We start from the raw sequence: 23,248 nt of genomic DNA, 5'->3' as shown, positions 1-23,248 counted from the left end.
GGGAGGTTTTTTAAATTACTGATTCAATCTCCTTACTATTGACTGGTCTGTGCAGATTTTCTGTTTTTCTCCATGGTTCAGTCTTGGTACATTATGTTTCTACAAATTTATCCATTTCTCCTAGGTTGTTTAATTTTTTGTGCATAATTGTTCATGATAGTCTTTCATGATCCTTTGTATTTCTGTGCTATCAGTTGAAATGTCTCCTCTTTCATTTCTGATTTTATTCATTTGAGTCCTTTCTCTTTTTTTCTTGTTGAGTCTAGCTAAAGATTTGTCTTTAACTTAAAAAACCAGCTTAGTTTCATTGACATAAAATGCATCATTATTATAGTAAAGCTAAGTTGTAGAATGCTATTGAGGCCTTAGGTTAAAATCATCTCTGGGGCGCCTGGGTGGCGCAGTCGGTTGAGTGTCTGACTTTGGCTCAGGTCATGATCTCGCAGTCAATGAGGTCAGTGAGTTCAAGCCCTGCGTCAGGCTCTGTGCTGACAGCTCAGAGCCTGAAGCCTGCTTCAGATGCTGTGTCTCCCTCTTTCTCTACCCCTCCCTCACTTGTGCTCTCTTTCTCTCTCAATTATAAACATCAAAAAAAAAATTTTAATTCTTGTCATTTAGAACTTGATGACATCTACGTCTGCTGCATAGTATCTGGTGTCACTTTTTTCCTCTCATATTGAAAGATCATATCTCTGGCCAGAAGCTCTGAAAGTCAATGTGACAAAAGCCTGCATAGTGATTCCAATCCACAGTGATGGCCTAGTGGGCCACTTTGAAGAGGTTAAAAGGTAGCCTTCTATACTCACTACAAAGGTGTGTCTGTGTGTGTGTGTGTGGTGTTTGTTAATTTAAAAATGGAGTTTTTTAACTTAACTTTAGGTGGATTAAATAGTTTTATATTAGATTTAATGTTGATGAATTCCACACTTACATATTCCATAAATGGTAATCCATAAAATCTATATAAAATATTTGTTATGGGCTGAATTGTGTCCCCCCAAAATGCATATGTTGAAGCCCTAATTCCCAATTTGGAGACAGCACATACACATGGAGGAAAGACCACGTGATGACAGGGAGAAGATGGTCATCTGCAACCAATCTTATTGGCACCTTCATCTTGGACTTCCAACCTCCTGAACTGTTGAAAAATTAAATGCCTGTGTTTAAGTCATCCAGCTTGTGGTATTTTGTTATGGCAGCCTTAGTATACCAATACAAAATTCTATGTTATGTTCTGTAAATTATATACTTATCATAATTTTAGAGTAGTATAGTATAATAAATGTAAGCCTAATATGGTAAGTTGTAAACAGGATATATTATGTGTCATATTATATAATTATTTGATGTGTTCTACATTATAGTATACATGTAAAATACTAAATAAATGTAAGTATAATGTAATATGAATATGGGTATGACAAGCATAAATATATACACATATTCGGTATTTATTATACTAAAATAAATATGAGTAATATGAACACACTCTCTCTGGTTGATGTTTGCATTTAAGATTTTTTTTAACATTTATTTTTGAGAGACACAGAGAAACAGAGCATGAGCAGATGAGGGGCAGAGAGACAGGGAGACACAGAATCCAAAGCAGGCTCCAGGCTCTGAGCTGTCAGCACAGAGCCCAATCTGGGGCTTGAACCCACAAACTGCAAGATCATGACCTGAACTGAAGTTGGATGTTCAACTGACTGAGCCACCCAGGTGCCCCGATGTTTACATTTTTATATCAAAACCAGTGGATTATCTATAGTACAGTTTACCATAGTTGTACAACCTTGCTCTTCACCTCAATGTAAGTGGGCTTCTGCAATTCACGAGCTAGAGCAAAGAAATAGAAAGCATTCTGTTGTCAGCAGTCCTCAGCAAGAAGGAGCAAATGCAGTGTGTTGAGCCATGAAGAAGCGATGACCTTCACCTCCATTTTTCGAATGCTACAGGGGAGAGTTTCCTCACCAGAATGCCCCAAAGAGGGTAAGCCCTTGTTAGATGGTATGAAGTGGCGTAAGATAGAGAATGGTTTCCCTCTACTCTCCTCAGCTTCTCATCCTATTATCTGGTTAGGTTAACAACCACACGTGTGGGGTGGCTGTCGCACTTGGAGAAGGGGCCACAAACAGCTTAATAAGATAAGCCTATACCTATCCTTGGGCATCTCCCCAACACCACACACTGCTACTTTGTTTATTTTATGCCCAGTGATGGGCAGTTTAGTCTGTATTCGCAGATCTCTGAAATGGGTCATAATAGGTTGTTAATTAATTCTAAAACACTCTATAACCTAAGCCAAAATTTCATCCCATTTATCATTTTAGCGCTATGTTTTTTAAAAAATTTTTTGAAATTTGTTTCTAGGAGAGAGAGAAAGAGAGAGACAGCGTGAGCAGGGGAGGGTCAGAGAGAGAGGGAGTCACAGACTGAAACAGGCTCCAGGCTCCGAGCTGGCAGTCAGCACAAAGCCCAACGCGGGGCGGGGCTCGAACCCACGAACTGCGAGATCATGACCTAAGCGAAAGTCGGATGCTTAACCGACTAAACCACCCAGGCGCCCCTATCATTTTAACCTCAAATTGTGCCCAACAAAGCACACTTGGGGTTGTACAGACAAATTTAGAGATTCATGATATGAGAGCCAAGTTAGAATGTATGAACCCCCTGCTGCTTCTAGGAGGAATTAAAGTGAAAAGAAATACCCTTCCAAATTGGGTCAAAATTCACAATTTGTCCTCTCTAGTTTCTTATTCCATTCAGTCTATTCAGTGGGACGCCACTGCCCTCTGGGTGGAGCAGGGTTCCCTTAAGTTTGGACTATCTGGTCCTGAAGGGATGCTGGTATTCTCTTTGGCATCCTTCAAACTCAATCCCAGATTCCAGTCTCTCATGTGTCCCTTTGAAAACAATAGTCAACAGCACACATAAGAAGACAGACCTACTTCACTCTATTGCACTTCACTTTATTGTACTTCACAGATACTATGTTTTTTTAAAAAAATTGAAGGTTTGTGACAATCCTGCATCAAGCAAGTCTTGGGTGCCATTTTCCCAAAGCACCTGTTCACTTTGTGTATCTGTGACACATTTTAGTAATTCTTGTAATATTTCAATTTTTTTCATTAATATTGCATTTGTTATGGCGTTATGTGATAAGCGATCTTCGATGTTATTATCAGAGACTGAAGATGTGGGTGAGTTGTTGCCATCTCATTCTAAAACTTGAACAGATGAGGAGTTGATTCTTAGGGATGAGCAAAGAAAGTGTTTCTTAAGGTGGAATCTACTCTGGTTGAAGATGCTGGGAAATGGTTGAAAGGACAACCAAGGATTTAGAATCTTACATAAACTTAGTTGATAAAACAGGGGCATGATTTGAGAGCACTGGCTTCAGTGCTGAAAGAAATTCTACTGTGGGTCAAAGGCTATCATCAAACAGCTTCGCAAGCTACAGAGAAATCGTTCATGAAAGGAAGTGTCAGTCTGTGTGTCAAACTTCACTGGTGTCTTATTTTAAGAAACTGCCACAGCCATTCCAACCTTAAGTGATCACCACCCTGCCCTGGTCAGCCGGCAGCTATAAACATTGAGGCAAGATGCTCTGCCAGCAAAAAGATTCCCTATGACTCACTGAAAGCTCGGATGACGATTAGCATTTTTTAGCAATACGATATTTTTAAATTAAGGTACGTACATTTTTTATTAGTCCTAATATTATTGCACACTTAATAGACTACACTATAATGTAAGCATAGCTTTTCTATGCACTGGGAACCAAAAAAATTATTTGACTCGCTTTATTGTGACACTCGCTTTATTGTGGTAGTCTGGAACTGAACGCACACTATTTTTGAGGGATACTTGTATTACAGTTACATATGCATTACATATGCACACCATACCCCACATTCCTTAAGGACTGACCAAGCTATTCTTAGGCCTTAATCCATGGTGTGCATCAGTCAGTATTAGTTTTCGCTGCACACAAAAGAAAACTTAGTAGCTAAAGCAAGACAGACGTTATTTCTCTCTCAAATGAAAGACTGAAAAAAAAAAAAATAGTCCAGGGTTGGTGAAGTGACTCCATAGTATCTGTAGAGACTGAGACTCCCATCTGCTGTTCTACCATCTTCCAGTCTTAGATGACCACTGGCCAGAAGAAGGAGGAAAGGCAGAAAAAGACAAGTGGTCCTTCTCTGCTGAGTCAGCTCCCTTTAAGCTGAATCCCACACATTTTTACTATTATTTCATTGGTCAGAACTTGGTTACATATTGGGGTAGAGGTGTGGGAGGATAGAAAAGTAATATTTCATTCCACATGTTTCGCCCCCAGCTAAAACTTTGAGATCTGCCTCTAAGGAAAAAGAAAATAACTGATGAAGCTAGAGTAGACAACTTAGTTTCTAACATATAGTACAATCCGGATCCACATTGCTTCTGATCTACTTGTAGTAAGAGAATAGGGGTGTCTGGGTGGCTTGGTCATTTAAGCGTCCAAATTTGGCTCGGGTCATGGTCTCACAGCTGGTGAGTTCGAACCCCATGCTGGGCTCTGTGCTGTCAACTCAGAGCCTGGAGTCTGCTTTAGATTCTGTGTCTCCCTCTCTGCTCCTCTTTTCTCTCTCTCTCTCTCAAATAAATAAACATTAAAAAATTATAAGAAAACGAGAAGAAAGGTGAGCAAAGAGAATCATGAACAAAAAAAGAGAAAACAGTTTGGTTTGAACCTTGCCTGTATGGCAGTAGTTAATTCAGAACCAGCTCTTCTGAGTCCCAAGCCTATGAAATTCACCTCAATTGAACGTAGTCTTCTTTAAAAATATTAATTCTACTGCCATGTTTTCAACATATTTGGGGGATAATATCCAACTGTGCATGAGGCTTTACTGTCCAGAAATTTTATTTGACTCATTCTTGTCTTGGAAAAATTAAAAAATTTGCAATGTGGTCTCTTCCTGCGGCCTATCATGCAGAGTTAAAACACTTATTTCCCTGCCCCCTCTTTTGTACTTTCTGCTGCTGGCCCCCAGCAATGAACTGAGCATGAGGTTTAAATCATGGCAATACTCCCTGTCCTGTTTTAAATATATTTCTCCACATCTGTATCAAGGAATTATTTAAGTATAATTCATTTCATTGCTTTCTTCATTCTCCAAATCTACTGTCTGTGTTTCTTCATTTCCTGCAAAGTCCCAAGGCATTTGTGGTTCTCTTTTTTAGCATCCTGGAAATTCTTAGGCCTTTGAATCTGGTCTTCTGGTGCAGTTTCTTTCTTTTCTTTTTTCTTTTTTTTTAATGTTTTATTTATTTCTAAGAGAGAGAGAGAGAGAGACAGCGTGAGCAGGGGAGGGTCAGAGAGAGAGGGAGTCACAGACTGAAACAGGCTCCAGGCTCCGAGCTGGCAGTCAGCACAGAGCCCGACGCAGGGCTCGAACCCACGAACCGCGAGATCATGACCTAAGCGAAAGTCGGACGCTTAACCAACTAAGCCACCCAGGCACCCCTCTGGTGCAGTTTCTTACTTGCCTCATATCTAGTCAACCTGAGAATCCAACTCAGAATCGTGAACTGGAGCTGCTGGTGATAACTCCAAAGCCTTTCCTCAGAGATCCAATAAAGAGCAATATGATCTTCCCTTTGCTATGCACCCTTCGAACCCTTATCTTCCCAGGCCTACTGATGTTGCTTCGATTGCATCAGAGATCCTCCTTTGAAATACTCCTTTGCAGCATCAAGTGGGATAAACCTTTAGGATCCATTTCGTTTTCCCTGTCATTTACTCATTCATTTTGACCGGCCTAAGTTGAGTGTTTGCATTTTTTACCTGCTTCTAAGGTTGCTCCATTTTCCTTTTTATCAAGAGGAAACCTAGCACTGATGGGGAAAACTTGACATTTCTCTTCTAACATGTTTACCTAGATTTTCTTGTTGGGGGCCCATAGCAAGAGACCTGTAGTGGGAGACATGCAGTCAAAGATACTGGGTCTTCAAAAAGCATCTATTGCTCAAACAAATTTTGTGTTCCCTCATCAAGTCAAGCTGAATAATTTCACGGAAGAAATATCTTCTCACCATTCCCAAAACATAATCAACGACTAAACTCAAACTTGTCCCTCTGCTTGCTTATGATGCTCCTGATCGTCCCTGTGCTCTTCATAAGAATCCTGACTTTTACATGTCATTCATGCCTTATACCTAGACAATAATTCTATCACCTTAAAACTCACATGATCTTAATTTTGACACTTTGAAGTATATTTTTATGCTGGTCTTGTCTCAAATATGTCCAAATCTTAAATAACCACTGGTTAGTGGCACGGGTCTTTTTGTCAATTCTTTCTAATTTTCCACATAGATGACTGTGTCGTCTGCTGACAAAAACAGTTTTATTTCTCCTTTCAAATTCTGTATACATTGTATTTCATGTCTTATTTCATTAGCTAGGAGTTTCAGTATGATGTTAAAAAGGAGTCATGAGAGGGGACAGCCTGGCTTTGTGCCTGATCTTCGTAGAAAGTTTCGAGTTTCTTACCATTAACTATGATGTTAACTGTAGGATTTTTGTAGGTATTCTTTATTAAGTTGAGAAAGTTCCCTTCTAATCTTATGTTGAAAGCTTTTGTCATAAATGCATGTTGGACTCTATCAAATACTTTTTCTACATCTATCGATATGATCATGTCAGTTTTATTTTTTAACTCATTGGTATTTTGGATTACATTAATTGATTTTTGAATGTTAAACCAGACTTGCATAATTGGGATAAATCCCAATCGGTAATGGTGTATAATAATTCTTTCTATAAATTTTTTTGAGGTTTTTTGGCACCTATGTCCACAAGAGAAACTTAATCTATAATTTCTTTTCTTGTAATGCCTTTGTCTGGCTTTGATGTTAGAGTAATGCTAACATAAAACGAGTTTAGAATTATTCTCTCTGCTTCTATCCTCTGAAAGAGAATGCAGAGAATTGGTATGATTTTTTGTTTAAATGTTTGGTATAATTCACCAGTAAACCCATCTGGACCTGGTGCATTCTGTTTGGAATGTAAAGTTATTAATTGTTGATAAAATTTCTCTAATAGATATAACTATTGTCTTTTCTTGTGTAAGTTTTGGCAAATTGTGTCTTCCAAGGAATTGGTCCACTTCATCTGAATTATCAAATTTATGGTCATAGAATTGTTCATAGTATTCCTTTATTATCTTTTTAAAGTCCATAGGATATGTAGCAATGACCCCTCTTTTATATCTGATGTTGATAATTTATATCTTCTCTTTTTTATTTTTATTTATTTAATACTTTTTAAATGTTTATTTATTTTGAGAGAGAGAGAACAGATGAGGGATAGAGACAGAGGACAGAGAATCCCAAGCATGCTGCACGCTGTCAGCGCAGAGCCAGATGTGGGGTCCCATCTTTCAAAGAGGGAGACCATGACCTGAGCTGGACACGTAACCAACTGAGCCACGCAGGTGCCCTTCTTCTCTTTTTTCTTGGCCAACCTTGCCAAAGCTTTATCAATTTTACTAATTTTTTTAAAGCAACTTTAGGTTTTGCTAATTTTTCCTACTATTTTCCTCTTTTCAATTTCATTAATTTCTGTTTTAATTTTTATTTCGTTTCTTCTGCTTGTTTTAGGTATAAATTGTTCTTCTTTCTCTAGTTTCCTAAGCTACATTATTGATTTTAGATTTTCTTCTTTGCTAATATAGACATTTAGTGCTATAAATGTCTTGCTAAGCACTGTTTTCCCTGCATTCCACAAATTTTGATAAGTTTTTTCATTTTCTTTCAGTTCAAAATTTTTATATTCTTATGAGGTTTCTTTATTGACTTATGTGTTGTATGTTGTTTAATCTCCAAATATTAGGGAATTTTTCAAATCTAGAATTATACTGATCTAGTTTAATTCCATTGTGATCCTAGACCATACTTTGTATGATTTCTATTATTTTAAAATTTTAAAGGTGACCTTTATGTCCCAGAGTGTCGTCTACCTTCATGAACGCTCTAGGTGGACTTGAGAAGAATGTGCATTCAGCTCTTATTGTATAGAGTATTCTATAAATGTCGATTAGATCAATTTGATTGATAGTACTGTTCTGGTCAATTATATTCTCATTGATTTTCTGCCTGCTTGATCTATGTATGAGCTACAGAGGGGTGTTGAAGTCTCCACATGTAATACTGGATCTATCTCTTTCTCCTAACAGTTCTATCAGTTTCGCTTCATGTGTTTTGAAGTCCTGTTGTTAAGTACAAATATATCAATTGTTAGATCTTCTCGGAGAATTGATATCTTTATCATTATGTAATGTATGTCTTTATCCCTAAAAGTCTTCTTTTCTGATGTCTGCTTTTTTCTGAAATCAATATAGCTACTCCAGCTTTCTTTTTTTTAATGTTAGTATAGTATATGTCTCTCTATCCCTTTACTTTTCATCTGTGTCTTTATATTTAAAGTGCCTTTTTTTTTTGTAAACAGCATATGTTTTGTTTGAATGTTTTTATGCACTCTGAAATCTCTGTCTTCTAATTGGTGTATTTAGGCTATTCACATTTAGAATGATTACTTATATAGTTTGATGAATGTCTACCTTGTTTATAACTGCTTTCTAGTCAGTTGAACTTGTTATTTTGTTCCCTTCTCCTTCCTCTTTTTCTGTTTTCTGTGTTTCAACAGGACATTTTGTGATTCCACTTATGGTTTAGCATATTAATTATGCCTCTTTAAAAAATAACTTAGTATAGTTTGCAGTATTTATTTTTGTCAATTAAATTTTACCTTTAAACAGCAAGGGAGGCTGGGAAAGAAAGTGGCTTCTATTCTGGTGATGCTCATAAGGTGGGAAATTCCTCAAATATTGGAAGGTTGTTCAAAATTGCTGAGTAGCTAGAATGACAAATGTCTACTACATATTTTCTCATATTATTTTTTCTCATACTCTCCACCTCTTTGCTTAGTGCCTAAAACAGTCAATTTGTTTCTACTTTATCTTTCAGTCATTAGGTTGTTCTGAAAATATTTTATTGCCCTTCAGCCCTACAAAGGAGTTTTCTTTTCTTTTTATAAAATATCATAGGGCCATACTTTTAACTTCCAAAAATTCTCTTATTCTGATAGTTTCAGTTTTTGAATGCAATAACCTTTTAAATCTATTTGAAGGTATGAATAATAAATTTTTAGAAGATCATCTTTTTTTCCTCAATATTTATGTATTGACTTTGGTGTCTCTTTTGCTGTTTATTTTCCTCAAAATGCCTTGTAACTCATTTTTTTGTATTCATATTTATAAGTGAAAGATTTGGTTCATCAGTATAGTAGTCATGAACCTTGTCCATTTTCAAGCTTTCTGTCCTGTTGAGAACTGCCACCCAGGAAGAAGTGACTATAGGTTGGCAGAGAAAAACTTACGGAATGCTTCTTTGCAGGAGATAAAAGGAAACTTTTCTGAAGGGCCCAGAGATAACCAGATAACCTACTGAGTTAGCTACCTGAGATGGTGAGATAAGGAAAGGATCACTGTGGTCCAACTCATTTGAACTTAAAGCTACATGTCCTTGTTGTTTTCCTCATGACCACTCATGCCCATTTGAGGGTCAGATTTTACTTTTTGACCTTCTTCAAGCCCAGAGTCTCATGGTAGATTTTCATTTCCCATAAGTCAGAATTTCCACCTTAGCACTTCTAACGGAATTTAGCCTGTGAGATAATGATCATTCAAGTTGGGACTGCCCCAACGATTGCACAATTCTTTAATGAACTGGCTTACTAACTGGACTGTGGCCAGCTCACATTACTAACCCTGCTGGCTCAGTGCTTTGCATTCCTCTGAGGTTTCTAGCACTCACCCCACTACTGTATATTCTCAAGAAATTCCTCAAATTTTCTGTACGATAAGCACACCGTGCTTTGTCTCCAGTTGTGTTAGATTTGTTCCTTTTCTTGTACAACTCCTATTTTTCAAGGAGATTTTACAGATGAAAATAAAATGTCATCTCAGTGTGGTGGTGGCATTTGGTTTTTTTCCACTTCACATGGGTAAATATATCAATGGATAAAATCAGAATGAACAGGTTAGCTTAGGCTAAATCTGCACTGGTCTGATTGAAAATTCAGTTTTAAACAAAAGAAAGAAAATTTAGCTTTTCCGTTGGTACATTTGGAATTTGTACTCATGCCAAGATTCTTAGACTTAGGCTTCTTTACTATATTACTGTAAAAAGGCAAAGTATTATTTGATGTTTGTACAATTCATTTCAATACTTCAGAGAAAGTTTTTCTTAGTTCTTTTCTGAACCATATATATGTCTATTAACATAAATATATTTTCCATATGGAGATGAACATATTTATTCTGTTTATTCTGGAAGGTGGAATTTTGAGTGATGTTATCTTTGGTTTTAGATTGTGTTTTGCAAATTTTCTACACTAAACATATGTATAATTAAAACGGGACATTAAAAATGAGTGTATTTTTTTCATTTTCCTTCAATTTGTTGGATGAATGTTATACCACACCTGTGGCTACAGAGAGAAGCAATCACATTTTTGAGCAGTATAGTTAAGGTATGGAAAAATCTAAAAACATGAACAGTCTTATCTTCACCAGTTGCATAGAGATTTTTGGGTGTACTATGAAGTTTAAATCTTCATGCATTATTTCTTTTCTGCTTTTTCCTGCCAGCTGCTGACCTTCAAAACAACATATTATTGAGATGACTCATCAGAATCAGTGTGAAATAGATTGTGTTACTGCTGGAAGTTTCTTCCCCCATAGACCAGTTAGCACTATTTCAGAGTGTTGTATAAAGGAAGAACAAAGTTCTAAAAACTGAGATTGGAAATTAGTCCTGTCAGCACACCTAAAAAGAACTATAATTTTGTTAGGAATGTGCAACAAAAGAATCCATGTTAAACATTCATTTAACAATAACATTTATTATGCAGCAGAAATAATATATTAGCAACATCATAACATGGGATCTCTTCTAAGATCTACTGTGGCAAATGCAAAGCTTCTGTAGGCTTCATTGTAATTTGGCTAACAACTCACATCTCTCAAATTTTCCCATAAATTATACGAAATTTATGTATTTCACACAGATTATTTTATTTAAATATGATATTTAATTTTATTTTTAAATACATTTTAATTTTATTATTAAAATATTTTATTTAAAAATGATAAAATTAGCCTTTCCCTTTACTTAATATCTGGGACTCACCATATAAAAAGCTCTGAGGAGTAAGAAATAGATGATGACTCTAAATGTGACGGTGACATTGGGAGGCATTTTCAAAACCTCAGAAGAATAAAGAGTACAGGTATTAACACTTTTATTTGCTATGAAAAAATAGGCAAAATTTGAAAGTGAGGTGAAAAGTTGGATACAATGTCCCTTTGGTGTCATACTGAGGTGACAGCTACCAAAGCATTATCTAGGGAAAAAGTTCTCAAATTTCGTGTCTGTCAAAACCATCCAATGGACATTGTACAATTGTACTTTAATACAGATAAATCAATCAATTTTGACTGAATTTTGGTCCCCTTTTGGACTTGATTATGTAATTTTTTATCAAGCACTGTACACACACCAACATCTTTTAAATTGAAAATGACGGGGGTGCCCAGGTGGCTCCGTTAGTTAAGTGTCTGACTCTTGGTTTCAGGTCAGGTTGTGATCTCGCGGTTTGTGGGTTCGCCCCCTGGCGGGCTCTGCTCTGACAGTGTGGAGCCTGCTTGGGGTTTCTCTCTCTCTCTCTCTCTCTCTCAAAAAGTAATTTAGTAAATAAACATAAAAATTTTTTTAAATAGAAAATTACATATTTTGTAAAACATTAAACTACTTCAAAATTTCTTGTGTTATTTTAACGGATTTCCTTTTGTTGTCTCAGATTTATGTGCTTTTACATTTTCTTAAAGCTGTATCAAAAAGTTGTGTTAGGGTGCTTGGCTGGTTCAGTCAGTGGAGAGTGCGAATCTTGATTTCGGGGTTGTGAGTTCGAGTCTCACATTTGGTGGAGAAATTTCTTAAATCTTAAAAAGAAAAAAGAGTTTTGTTGTATGATGGTTACTATTAATCAGAAATCATTTTCTCTTCATTTTCATTTAAGTAATTTATTGTAAAGAGTCCTTTTTATGTTAACATGTGGAAAAATACATAACTTTGTGTATGTTCTTCATAAAAATTTGGTGGCATTAATGTAAAAAATACATATTTTAGCAAAGAGAAATAATACCAGAACATGGAAACCAGAAGTTTATGTATACTTTCAGGAATTAAGTAAATAGCTGGGGAATTTATAGCTTCAAATTCAACTCCCAAATTATCACCAATTTCTTGTGAGTACTGGGAAATCACAAAGCTCTTAAATTCTTGTGTATCATTATTTGCCAAGCATTGTGTGCAAATATTTGCAGGTTTATGATATTAGAACTTAGTGAAGTTATAGGCAATGTTTATAAATTGGGAAAAAGGTGGTATCAAAAATACAAATCTTCAAAACCACCATGATATATTATTATTTCACACTTATTAAGATGGCTACTCTAAAAAACCCCAGAAAGTAACAGGTGTTGGCAAGAATGTTAGAACCTCTGTACACCATTTGTGGAAATGCAAAATGTTGCATTTGCCATAGAAAACAGTACGAAGGTGCCTCAATATATTAAAAACAAAGTTAACATATGATCCAACAATCCCACTTTTGGGCAGATATCCAAAGAATTGAAAGCAGGATTTTGAAGAGCTTTTGTACCCCCCCCAAGTTCATAGTAGTAGCATTATTCACAATAGCAAAGAGGTGGTATGTACACAATAGAATATGATTTAGCCCTAACAAGGAAGAAAATCATATCACAAGCTACAACATGGGTGAAGCTTGAAGACATTGTGGCTAAGTGAAATTAGCCAATCACAAAAAGACAAACACTGTATAATTATATGAAGTATCTAAAGTAGTCAAATTCATAGAACAGTAGAATAGGGGTTGCCAAGGGTGTAAGCAGGAAGAAATGGGGAGTTGTCATGCAATGGGTATAGAATTTATTCCCCAACATAAAAAAGCTCTGAAGATGCATTGCACAGCAATGTGAATATACTTAACCCTACTGCACTGCACACTTCAAAAAGGGTAAGATGACATATTATATGTGTTTTTTATTACAATTAAGAATAAGAAATATGTAGGGGCACCTGGGTGGCTCAATTGGTTATATGGCAGACTGCAGCTCAGGTCACGATCTCGCAATCTGTGAGTTTGAGCCACGCGTCAGGCTCTGTGCTGGCCTCTCAGAGCCTGGAGCCTGCGTCTAATTCTGTGTCTCCCTCTCCCTCTGCCCCTCCCCTGCTTGCGCTCTGTCTCTCTCTCTCAAGAATAAAAAATTTTTAAAAAAGAATAAGAAATATGTAAATCTTTCTGGATAGGCCTAATTTTATGGCTTTATAAAAAGGCAGCTACAGGAATGTAATTTAAGGCTCACCGAAGGATTCTTTTCTCTTTAGCCTGTGTTTATGTCTTAGATGCCAACCTTAGAGCATCAGTCCTTGTGGTTATGGGCATATTTCCTACTGTGAGTAAATATCTAAAATAATGACCTATGATTAAGTATTTACTTTTTAAAGAACTTTTCTCCAGATTGTAAAGAGTAAGCTTTGATACAATAAGGCAAGAGAAAAAAGAGCAATACAGCGTAGGATCCTTGGTGGCAAGAGTGTTGGAGTTGGTGAAGTGTGATTAGTTACCAAAAAATTCTATTTAACTTCACCTCAGACCTGCAGAAACATTTTCCTTTCCTATTTCCTGTTGCCCTGGGGAAAGTTGCCATTACCATACAAAAAGGGATTTTATGTGCGTAACCTATGCATTCCTTTCTGGGGGCCAGCAGAAAAACATTGTGAGGGACTCACCTTCACAGCCCATTAGCATGCTGTCTTAAGCAGTATTTTTTTTTTCCTGTTTTTGAAGTTGAATCCCTTATTGATTGTTTCTTCCCATTTCCACATCTTCTTTTAGTTTGACAGAGGAGCGTTATATTATGATCCTTACAAAGGGACCAGAAGTGCCGATCTATTTTAAGGTCCATTCAAACACAGATCACCACCCACCTCTCCTCCTGGTACTGTGGAACTTACTTCTGGAAGAAACTCCATTCTTAATTTTGCGATTCTTACACATGTACCAAAAAAAAAAGTGGTTACTATGGAAACCGGGGGAGTAAGTAACTTGGTAACTTTAACAGAAGTGCTCACTTGCTATTGCTAACGCTGGAATAACAACTGTACATTTACCAGGGGAATACAGAACTTTCTATCATAAAGTTGGCTACTTTTCTTTGCCAGGTGCTCCATAACTCTTCAAGCGTATTCCCAATACAGGAGCAATATTTTCTACATTAACGATATAGGGAAATGTTCATTATTGACATAGCAATATGGTGGTTAGTAAAAAAAATTAAATTAATTCAGACAATTTATTTCACTTTGTGTGTCTATATTTCTCTCTTCTGTCTGAGGCTTCAAAAAGGCATCTCGAGGGTTTTGTGGGTCTTGGTTTCTTCTACTTTTAAACACTGAAGTGATTCATTATATGAAATTCAGATAGCAGAGTAAAACATAAAAAAAGTGAGAAAAAAAAAAAGCCAATGAACTCCTTATCCTGACTCAATTTTTGACGCATGTTCTTCCAAGATGTTCTAAGCATTTTTAAAACATAACCGCAATTATTGAAGGCTTTACTTGAAATTATAACAGGCATTGCGGAGTCCTTGTTTAAGTGGCTGGGATACATGCATAAAACTACTTTGCTCAGTATCTCTTTCCCTTTATTTTCTGGCAGTAGGATTTATTCAAGCCATCCGTCATTCAGCACATCCTACTAATATGTCTTCCTTTTGCTTTAGAATGCTTATTTTCCCATGTTGACATGTATGGTTTATATAATTTGGGAATTGTTTACCTGATTAAAAACAACTTATTTGATTGATAAATATTTGCTATGGAGAAGATACCAAGCAATGCTTTTGGGGCCACCATATTAGAGTTTGAATTTACCTGCAAAACACTCACTGCTGACAGGTGAGTGCCATGGGACCTTAGATGCCCAGAGGACACTAGTGATGGTGGGATTGAGACTTCACGGTTGTAGTCACCGAGTGGTTGTTCCTTCCATCTCTCATGATAACGCTCTTACCTGGATCTCGCGAAGTCGGCTCTGAAGGTGATAGGGCTGAGGAGGTGTGCAAATGGAAAATTCAGGAAACTGGAAAATGCTGTAATCAGAGAAAGGATTTTGAACTCATTTAAGCTTCCATCAAAATGTACTCTTTATAAGAACTCTGGTGATATTAATAGCCTTTCTCTCAAGATACTAATAGATAGCATTTACTGAGTGCTTACCATATGTCAGGTACATGACATTTATTATCTAACGAAATCTTCTCAACAGTCCTATAAATTAAATCCTGTTATCATTCTCATTTGAGCAATGAAGAAACTGAGTTATAGAGAAAGTACATAACTTCCCCCAAATCAGGAGCTAGTTAGTAATGAAGTCAGAATGTGAACTTGGGCAATCTAACTTGAAGGTCTATTTTCTTTACAATGTTTTACTGTGTTCCTTCTGGTAGATTCAAATAAATAAATCTTCTCAAGACTATGAGCCTTGTTATCACTCTTCCCTGAAAAAGTAACACCAGTTTCCAAATGCCAAATGTAGAGAGCACATGTCAGTATTTATTTTTAAGTCTCTGAAAAAGACATATTCTTAAAATTTTTGTTTAAGATTCATTACCTTTTGTCTTTTGAGATGGACCATAAGGATTACTGGAGATCTTCAATGGAAACAGAAACAATTCTTGGGGGCACCTGGGTGGCTCAGTGAGTTGAGCATCCGACTCTTGATTTCGGCTCAGGTCATGATCCCAGGGTCCTATGATGGGGTCCCATGTCAGTCTCCTTGCTGAGCATGGGAGTCTGCTTGGGATTCTCTCTCTCTCTCTCTCTCTCTCTCTCTCACTCTCTCTCTCTCTCTTTCCCTCTCCACTCATCTCCATCTCACACAGTCTCTCTCTAAACAAACAAACAAAACCAAACAGTTGTCTGAGCACACCATTATCGGCATCTGATTGTATAGGTTCTCTGTACTTTTCATTGCCTTTGAGGTTTTTTTTCCTTTTTACCATTTTTATAAGTTGTAGATAACTAGTAGCTCCTACAAATGATTGCTTCTAAAATCAAGCATATGGCTTTCATCTGGAAAAATGCAGGTGATTTCTCTCTATCTCCCATGGAATAAGTCAGTTTTGCAACCATTTGCAAATTGATTTTAGCATACTTAACCTTAATATATTGTGATTCTTAATCTCATTTGAATCAACTGTAATATCTATGACTTCCTCATTAGTTAATGAATGAAAAAAAATCTTGGGCAGGTGTCCAATTTCTTTTCGTATGAGAGTCATGATTACATCGTCTTTTAAAATCTCAAGCTTCCTTTTCTCATTTTATTCCAATCAGTCTCCATATTCTATACATTCTACCTCAAATGTATTTTCAACTCTTCTTTTCTGTTCCTTTTGCCTGATCTAGACCCTCATCGTCTCATCAGTGCACTCTAGCAGCAGTGTAACTAATAAATATGTTTGCTGGATAAATGTATGAACACCCAGGTTTCGGATTAGGATTCTAACAGTTATTGTGGATGATGGGATCCAGCTGGAGCGGGAATCGCAGGAAATAACATTCTAGAGAGGCAGTTTTTTCAAAAATGTTTCTGAAATATGGTTTCATTGATACTTTTTTTCTGATAAGACCCTTTAGTGCAATATGCACAATAATGTAACTGGTCTTGCACTCAAAATTCAACCGGCTTTGTAGTGGCTTGATGCCTGCCTATATTTCTTCTTCCATCTCTTCCATTTCTTTAAGCATTGCTAGGTAACACCAAATAGTTGCTCATCACGTAGGGCTTATACTATTGAGATATTCAAATGAACAGTAATTCATTCGGTTGTTTCTTATATCTTAGGCTCAATAATAAGTTGGGTTTGACTGGTGGTAGTGGGAGATGGAGAATGGGGCATCTTCAATATGCAAAATATCATTTGTTATTCATAGTATAGGATAGGTGACGGGAATGAAGGAGTGCACTTGCTGTGACGAGCACCAGGTGTTGTACGTAACTGCTGAAACACTGTATTAGACACATGAAACAAATACTACACTGAATGTTAACTAACTGGAATTTATTTTTTAATACATTTTTTAATGTTTATTTTTGAGCGAGAGAGGGACAGAGTGTGAGTGGGGAAAAGGCAGGGTGAGAGGGAGACACAGAATCCAAAACAGGCTCCAGGCTCTGAGTTGTCAGCACAGAGCCCATCGCAGGGCCAGAACCCAGGAACCATGAGATCATGACCTGACCTGAAGTCAGACACTTAACCAACTGAGCCACCCAGGTGCCCCAAGAAGTATTCTTTAGAGAAAGAAGAGCTTAAAGCATTTTTTAAAGTTTTTATGTAAATTCCAGTTACTTAGTGGTGCCTGGGTGGCTCAGTAGGTTAAGCATCGGACTTTGGCTCAGGTCGTGATCTCATAGTCAGTCGTGAGTTCGAGCCCAGAGTCAGGCTGTGCCGATAGCTCGGGCCTAGAGCCTGCTTTAGCGTTCTCTCTCTCAAAAGTATTTAAACATTAAAACAATTTTCGGCAGGAGGCATCTGGGTGGCTCAGTTGATTAAGCATCAGACTTCAGTGGATGCTCACAGTTGGTGAGTTCCAGCCCCACGTGGGGCTCTGTGCTGACAAATCAGAGTCTGGAGACTTCTTTGGATTCTGTGTCTCCCTCTCTCTCTGTTCCTCCCCTGCTTGTTCTCTCTTCTCTTTCTAAAATAAATAAACATTAAAAAAAATATTGTCACTTCATAAAAATAAATTTAAAAAAATTTTTTAAATTTACTTTTCATTGAGGAGGCAAAAACTGTGTTTTCAGGCTATTTCTGAAGATCTTTCCAAAAATAAAGTAATTACTTTGATGGATAGTTATTATGTCACAATTCATGGATTACAAATTATACTTTGAAGCCTTTCTCCTGAAGAATTATTTAAGAATATGGCTTCTGGATCTGGTAAAGAATACTTGTTGTATTATAACTACCAAAGAAGCAGAACTGCCTGATTATTGGACTAAATGATAAGATTGATTTATTATAGTAATAAACAGTAATAAAATTGAAGAGAGTCAACTTCTCCATTGCACTAGAATACATAACTCTTTCAAAGAATTTTATCAAAATTTTTTTACAGCTACGATTATATCATGGACAATGAAAGCATTAACAAATCTCTTGAGGCTATCAATTTGTTTGGTACAGTGTACAGTCTCAGAAAATGTTATATGGATAATATTTTATCTGTACAAAATTATCCTTTCACTTGACAGTTTTCCCCAGGAATTTCTTATAATACTGATAGTCTAATTCAGAAATATAAATTATATCAGGGCAACCTAAAATATTTCTGGCATCTCTCTTTTTATAAGGTAAATACATAAATCACTGTGATTTTCCAGGGGCTCAGAAATCTCAAATATAATTTTAATTTTAATTAAAAAAGACATCTACTGCTTGCTTTGGGAGCACATACACTAAAATTGGAACCATATAGAAAAGATTAGCATGGCGTCTGGGCAAGGATGACACACAGATTTGTAAAACATTCCACGTTTATTCAGCAAATGGTGTTGGGAAAAGTAAATATTCACATGCAGAGAATGAAGTTGGACTTTAACAATATATTATATACAAGAGACCGGCTTAAAGTGAATCCAAACTCTTAAAAGAAAAGATATGGGAAAAGCTTCATGACATTGGATTTGGCAGTGACTTCTTGTATATGACATCAAAAGCATAGACAACAAAAGAAAATATAAGTAAATTGGACTCTATCAAAATTAAAAACTTTTGTGCATCGAAACACACTATCAACACAATGAAAAGGAAACCCACAACATGGGAGAAATTATTTGTAAGTCATTATGTCTCCTTAGGGCTTAATACACAGAAATGTATAAAGAACTCCTACTATTCAACAAAAAAATAAACAACCAGATTTAAAAATGGGCTAAGAGAGGTACCTGGGTTGCTCAGTTGGTTAAGATCTCAGCTCATGCTNTTAATACACAGAAATGTATAAAGAACTCCTACTATTCAACAAAAAAATAAACAAGCAGATTTAAAAACGGGCCAAGAGAGGTTAATCTCAGAGTTGTTGAGGTCAAGCCCCACATTGGACTCTGCACTAGGTGTGAAGTCTACATAAAAAAATATACAGTATAAATAAATAAATAAATAATTGCAAAGAAATTGAATTAACAGTTCTCTAAAGGAAATATACAGATGGCCAATAAGCACAAGACAAAATGTTCAAGTCACTATTCAACAGAGAAAAATGCAAATTAAAAGCACAATGAGATATCATCTCACCACCATTAGGACAATGATTTTCAAAAAGAACAGAAAGTAACAAGTGTTTTCCTAACAAGGTTGTGGAGAAAACAGAACACTTGACATTCCTGGTACAAATATAAAATGGTGCAGCCACTATGAAGACTGGTATGGTGGCTCCTGAAAAGAAAAAAAATTAAACATAGAATTATTGTATAATCCAGCAATTCCACTTCTCAGTATATACCCAACGATTTCAAAGCAAGCTCTCGAAAAGGTATTTGTACACCCATGTTCACAGCAGCATTATCCACAAGAGCTGAATAGTGAAAGCAATCCATGAGTCCATTGAAGGATGAGAAGGATAAAAACAAAACATGGAATTTACATACAGTGGAATATTATATTAAGCGTTAAAAAGCAAGAAATTTCTGGGGTGGGTAGGTGGCTCAGTCAGTTGAGCATCTGACTTTGGCTCAGGTCAGGAGTTCAAGCCCCACATCGGGCTCTCTGCTATCAGCTCAGAGCCCACTTCGGATCCTCTGTCTCCCTCTTTCTGCCCCTCCTCCGCTTGTGCTCTATCAAAAATAAACAAAACGTTTTTTAAAATGCAAGAAAATTCTGATACATGCTACATGTGGATGAAGCTGGAAGACATTTCAAGTGAAATAAGCCAGTCACAGTATGACAACTTCTGTATGATTTCACTCACATGAGCTATTTAGAGTAGTCACATTCACGGAGACAGAGAGCAGAATTGTGGTTGCCAGGAGCCGCAGGGAAGGGAGGAACGGGGAGATATTGTTTAATGGGCATGAAGTTTCAAGTGGGGAAGGTGAAAAAGTTCTGGATATATGGATGGTGGTGATAGATGCGAAAGTACTTACTGTGCTTCATGCTACAGAAAGAACTGTCCACTTAAGGAGGTTATTCTGGTGCCTTTTATGTTATACATATTTTACCACACCTTAAAAAATGAAAAAATCCTAATACATATTTCTTTTCCTGAATTTAGGATCTGATCTCGAGGAAACAAAATAAAGAATTATAAGAAAAGATTTGGTCATGGGCTCCTGGGAGACTCGGTTGTTAAGCATCTGACTTCAGCTCAGGTCACGATCTCATGGTCTGTTTGTTTGAGTCCTACATCGGGTGAGCGCGAGCCCCACGTCGGGTGAGCACAAGCCCTGTTTCAGGTAAGCATGAGCCCCAGGTGAGCCCCACTTCTCTCTCTCATTCTCTCCCTCTGCCCCTCGTGGGATTCTCTCTCGCTCTCGCTCTCGCTCGCTCTCTCTGCCCTTTGCTCACTTGCACCCTCTCTCCCTCTCAAAAAAAAGAAAAAAAAAAAAGATTTGGTCATTTGTTTGGGCAGTGACAAGCTATAGCTTAACTATACATAAATCAAAGTAACAACAATATAAAATAAAAACAGAAGAAGATAACAAAATGGTAAGGAACTGAATTTTAGCTGTTCTGAAAAGATGTACTTTTTTTGAAGTCATCAAGAATAAAATAAAGTCAGCTCAAATGACAGGAAATTATTCTGATGGTATATAGAATTTCTGCTAACTACTCAGATTACACAGAAGGTAAAGAACAGTCTTTTATTACTTCTGTTAAAAGCAGACTAAATATTTCGCGATCAATTCATATTTTCATAGGGAGAAAACAAAATTCTAGTGTTGCATTAATTTAGTCTTTGGCAGTAAAGAATATTAAAAAACACATCAAAATTAAGCAAATTTTGCCATAATCTTCACATATTTTGTCTGTTTTCCTTCAGACTCAGATATAAAGCATGGCAAATAAAATTCATTTTCCTCAAACCTTCTATAACTTGCTATACACACTTAAGTTTTATCCTTTACTGTGTTCTTTAACGTTCTGGAACAAACTCAACTTCACAACAAATCTATTTTGTTTTTCCTCAAAAAACATGCCAGGCTATCTGTCCTGATTGTCAAGGGTTGTATTTCTCTTTTTTTTTCCATTTCATATGATTTCATTTTTTCTTAATTTTTTTGAGGTTTGTTATATGACCCATAGTATGATGTATTAGGAGAGAATGTTCCATGTTTATTAATGATCTTTATATATTTTTCTTTATCCTGGGTAGTAGTTCCTTGTTTTGAGGTCTACATTATATGGTATTAATATACCACACTAAGTTTTTGGAGGCTTTTATTGTCTACATAGTTTATCTTTTAAATCATTTTAACTTATCTATTGCAGGGAGGTAATAAATTGCAAAGGAGCATGAGGAAATTTGGAAATTTATAATTGGAAATTACACTTCTAAATAAACCACGGGTCAAAGAAAAAGCCACAATAAAATTCTAAAATATTTTGAGCTGAATAATAATGAAAAGACTCTATATTAAAATATTCAAGATGCAATTAGAGCACTGTTTAGAGGGGAATCTATAATTCTAAATGTTTATGTTAGACATGCAGAACCATTTAACAACATTGACCTAAGTTTCTACCTCAGAAGCCTTAAAACAAAAATTAAATCCAAAATAGGTCAAACAAAAGAAACAATAAAGAGGAGAGCAGAAATCAATGAAATTGAAAATGAACAACAATAGAAAAAAGTTACAAAGTAAAAAGTTTGTTCTTTGAAAATATTCATACAATTGAGGAATCCCTGGATAGGAGACATGCTGTTTGTTTCCTTCTGGGATGTGAGCAAACTTATCAAGGAAAATTGGATATCTCAGCGTTCTAGATATTATATTTTACTCTGAATATTTCCATGATAACATGAACACTAGTCTTTGTTAACAGCTTTGGGTATGATTTTGAAGGATGCAAAGGTGTTTACTGTATAAGCAGTGAAAGGAAGTATATTCTCAGTATTCATACAGAGACATGAAACTATGAACAAGCATTTTATATTCACAGTTTATGAAAATTTATCCAAAGCTTGGAAATAAAGCCAAGAGAGTACAGATATATTCTCAATGTCATACTGGATCATTATTAAATTTTTAAAAATGAGAATTATGTAATTCTTTAAGAAAATTAAACAGCTCTTTTACCTGTGTTTTAGTGTTTCTTTCACTGTGTGATTAGAGTCTAGACACCGTGAAATTCACGTTATCTTACAGATTTCTGTGTGAAAGAAAAGTTAACTTCCAAAATTGTGTTGCATTTCTTTGTTTCTTGCTGTGAGGGAACTAGTTTTATACCTAACCCAACAATTTTATACTAACATTACTTTACTCAAGCCTATAAATAGGTAGTTTCTCAAAATGTTTTTAGAATTAGCTTTACCATTTTAATTGTTATTGTTAGGAGACAATTCTCCATGGGTCTCTCATGTACCTGTGTGTCTTATGAGTAGAGGTACTAACTGCCTTTGTTCTGAATTATCATTCCAAAAATGTTTATACAGCAATAGCCTTGGATGATACATTTACTTGCTTCCAGAACGAAGTGCAGTTTTGCGTACAGCCTTGGAAGGTAGAGCTAGGTCTCCCTCCTGAGCTGGGGGTCAGGCATGCTTGGTGTGTGTTACCCAGAGTTCCACTCCTAGAATGCAACCCACTACATGTGCGGGTGGCACCGGGCCATCTTCATATCACTGTGTAGAAATTAGGGTTTGAAGAACTGGCACCAAATATGCTTATGCTCATGCTGCTTGCTATGCCATAAGTAATACATTTCTTTTTGTTTTTGTCCCAGGCAACTTGTGTCTTCTTTCAGCATCCATGAATCCACTGCAGGTAACTGTTTTGCCTGCAAATAGGGTAAAATCTCAGATCCTTTTTTTTTTTTTTTGAAAGAGA

The 23,248-nt window shown here is 36.3% G+C and overlaps 1 long non-coding RNA gene and 1 other non-coding gene across 3 annotated transcripts in view; one reads left to right on the top strand and one right to left on the bottom strand.

Moving 5' to 3' along the window:
• Positions 1–18,638: 18,638 nt before the first annotated feature.
• LOC144232558 (U6 spliceosomal RNA) lies at positions 18,639–18,741 on the top strand. The gene has a single exon (XR_013335444.1). It is a non-coding gene; the product is annotated as a U6 spliceosomal RNA (small nuclear RNA).
• Positions 18,742–19,272: 531 nt separating this feature from the next.
• Positions 19,273–23,248, bottom strand: part of LOC144232501 (uncharacterized) — a 48,013-nt gene continuing 44,037 nt past the window's right edge. For both annotated transcript variants that reach the window (XR_013335417.1, XR_013335416.1), the window contains one exon: positions 19,273–19,637. This is a non-coding gene — a long non-coding RNA (uncharacterized LOC144232501). The remainder of the gene's footprint in view (positions 19,638–23,248) is intronic.

The sequence above is a fragment of the Crocuta crocuta genome, unplaced genomic scaffold (assembly GCF_008692635.1).
Source record: "Crocuta crocuta isolate KB4526 unplaced genomic scaffold, BGI_CrCroc_1.0 scaffold14, whole genome shotgun sequence".
Lineage (NCBI taxonomy): Eukaryota > Metazoa > Chordata > Mammalia > Carnivora > Hyaenidae > Crocuta > Crocuta crocuta.
Note: the sequence above shows the minus strand (reverse complement) of the source record. Positions and strands in the feature narration are given on the sequence as shown.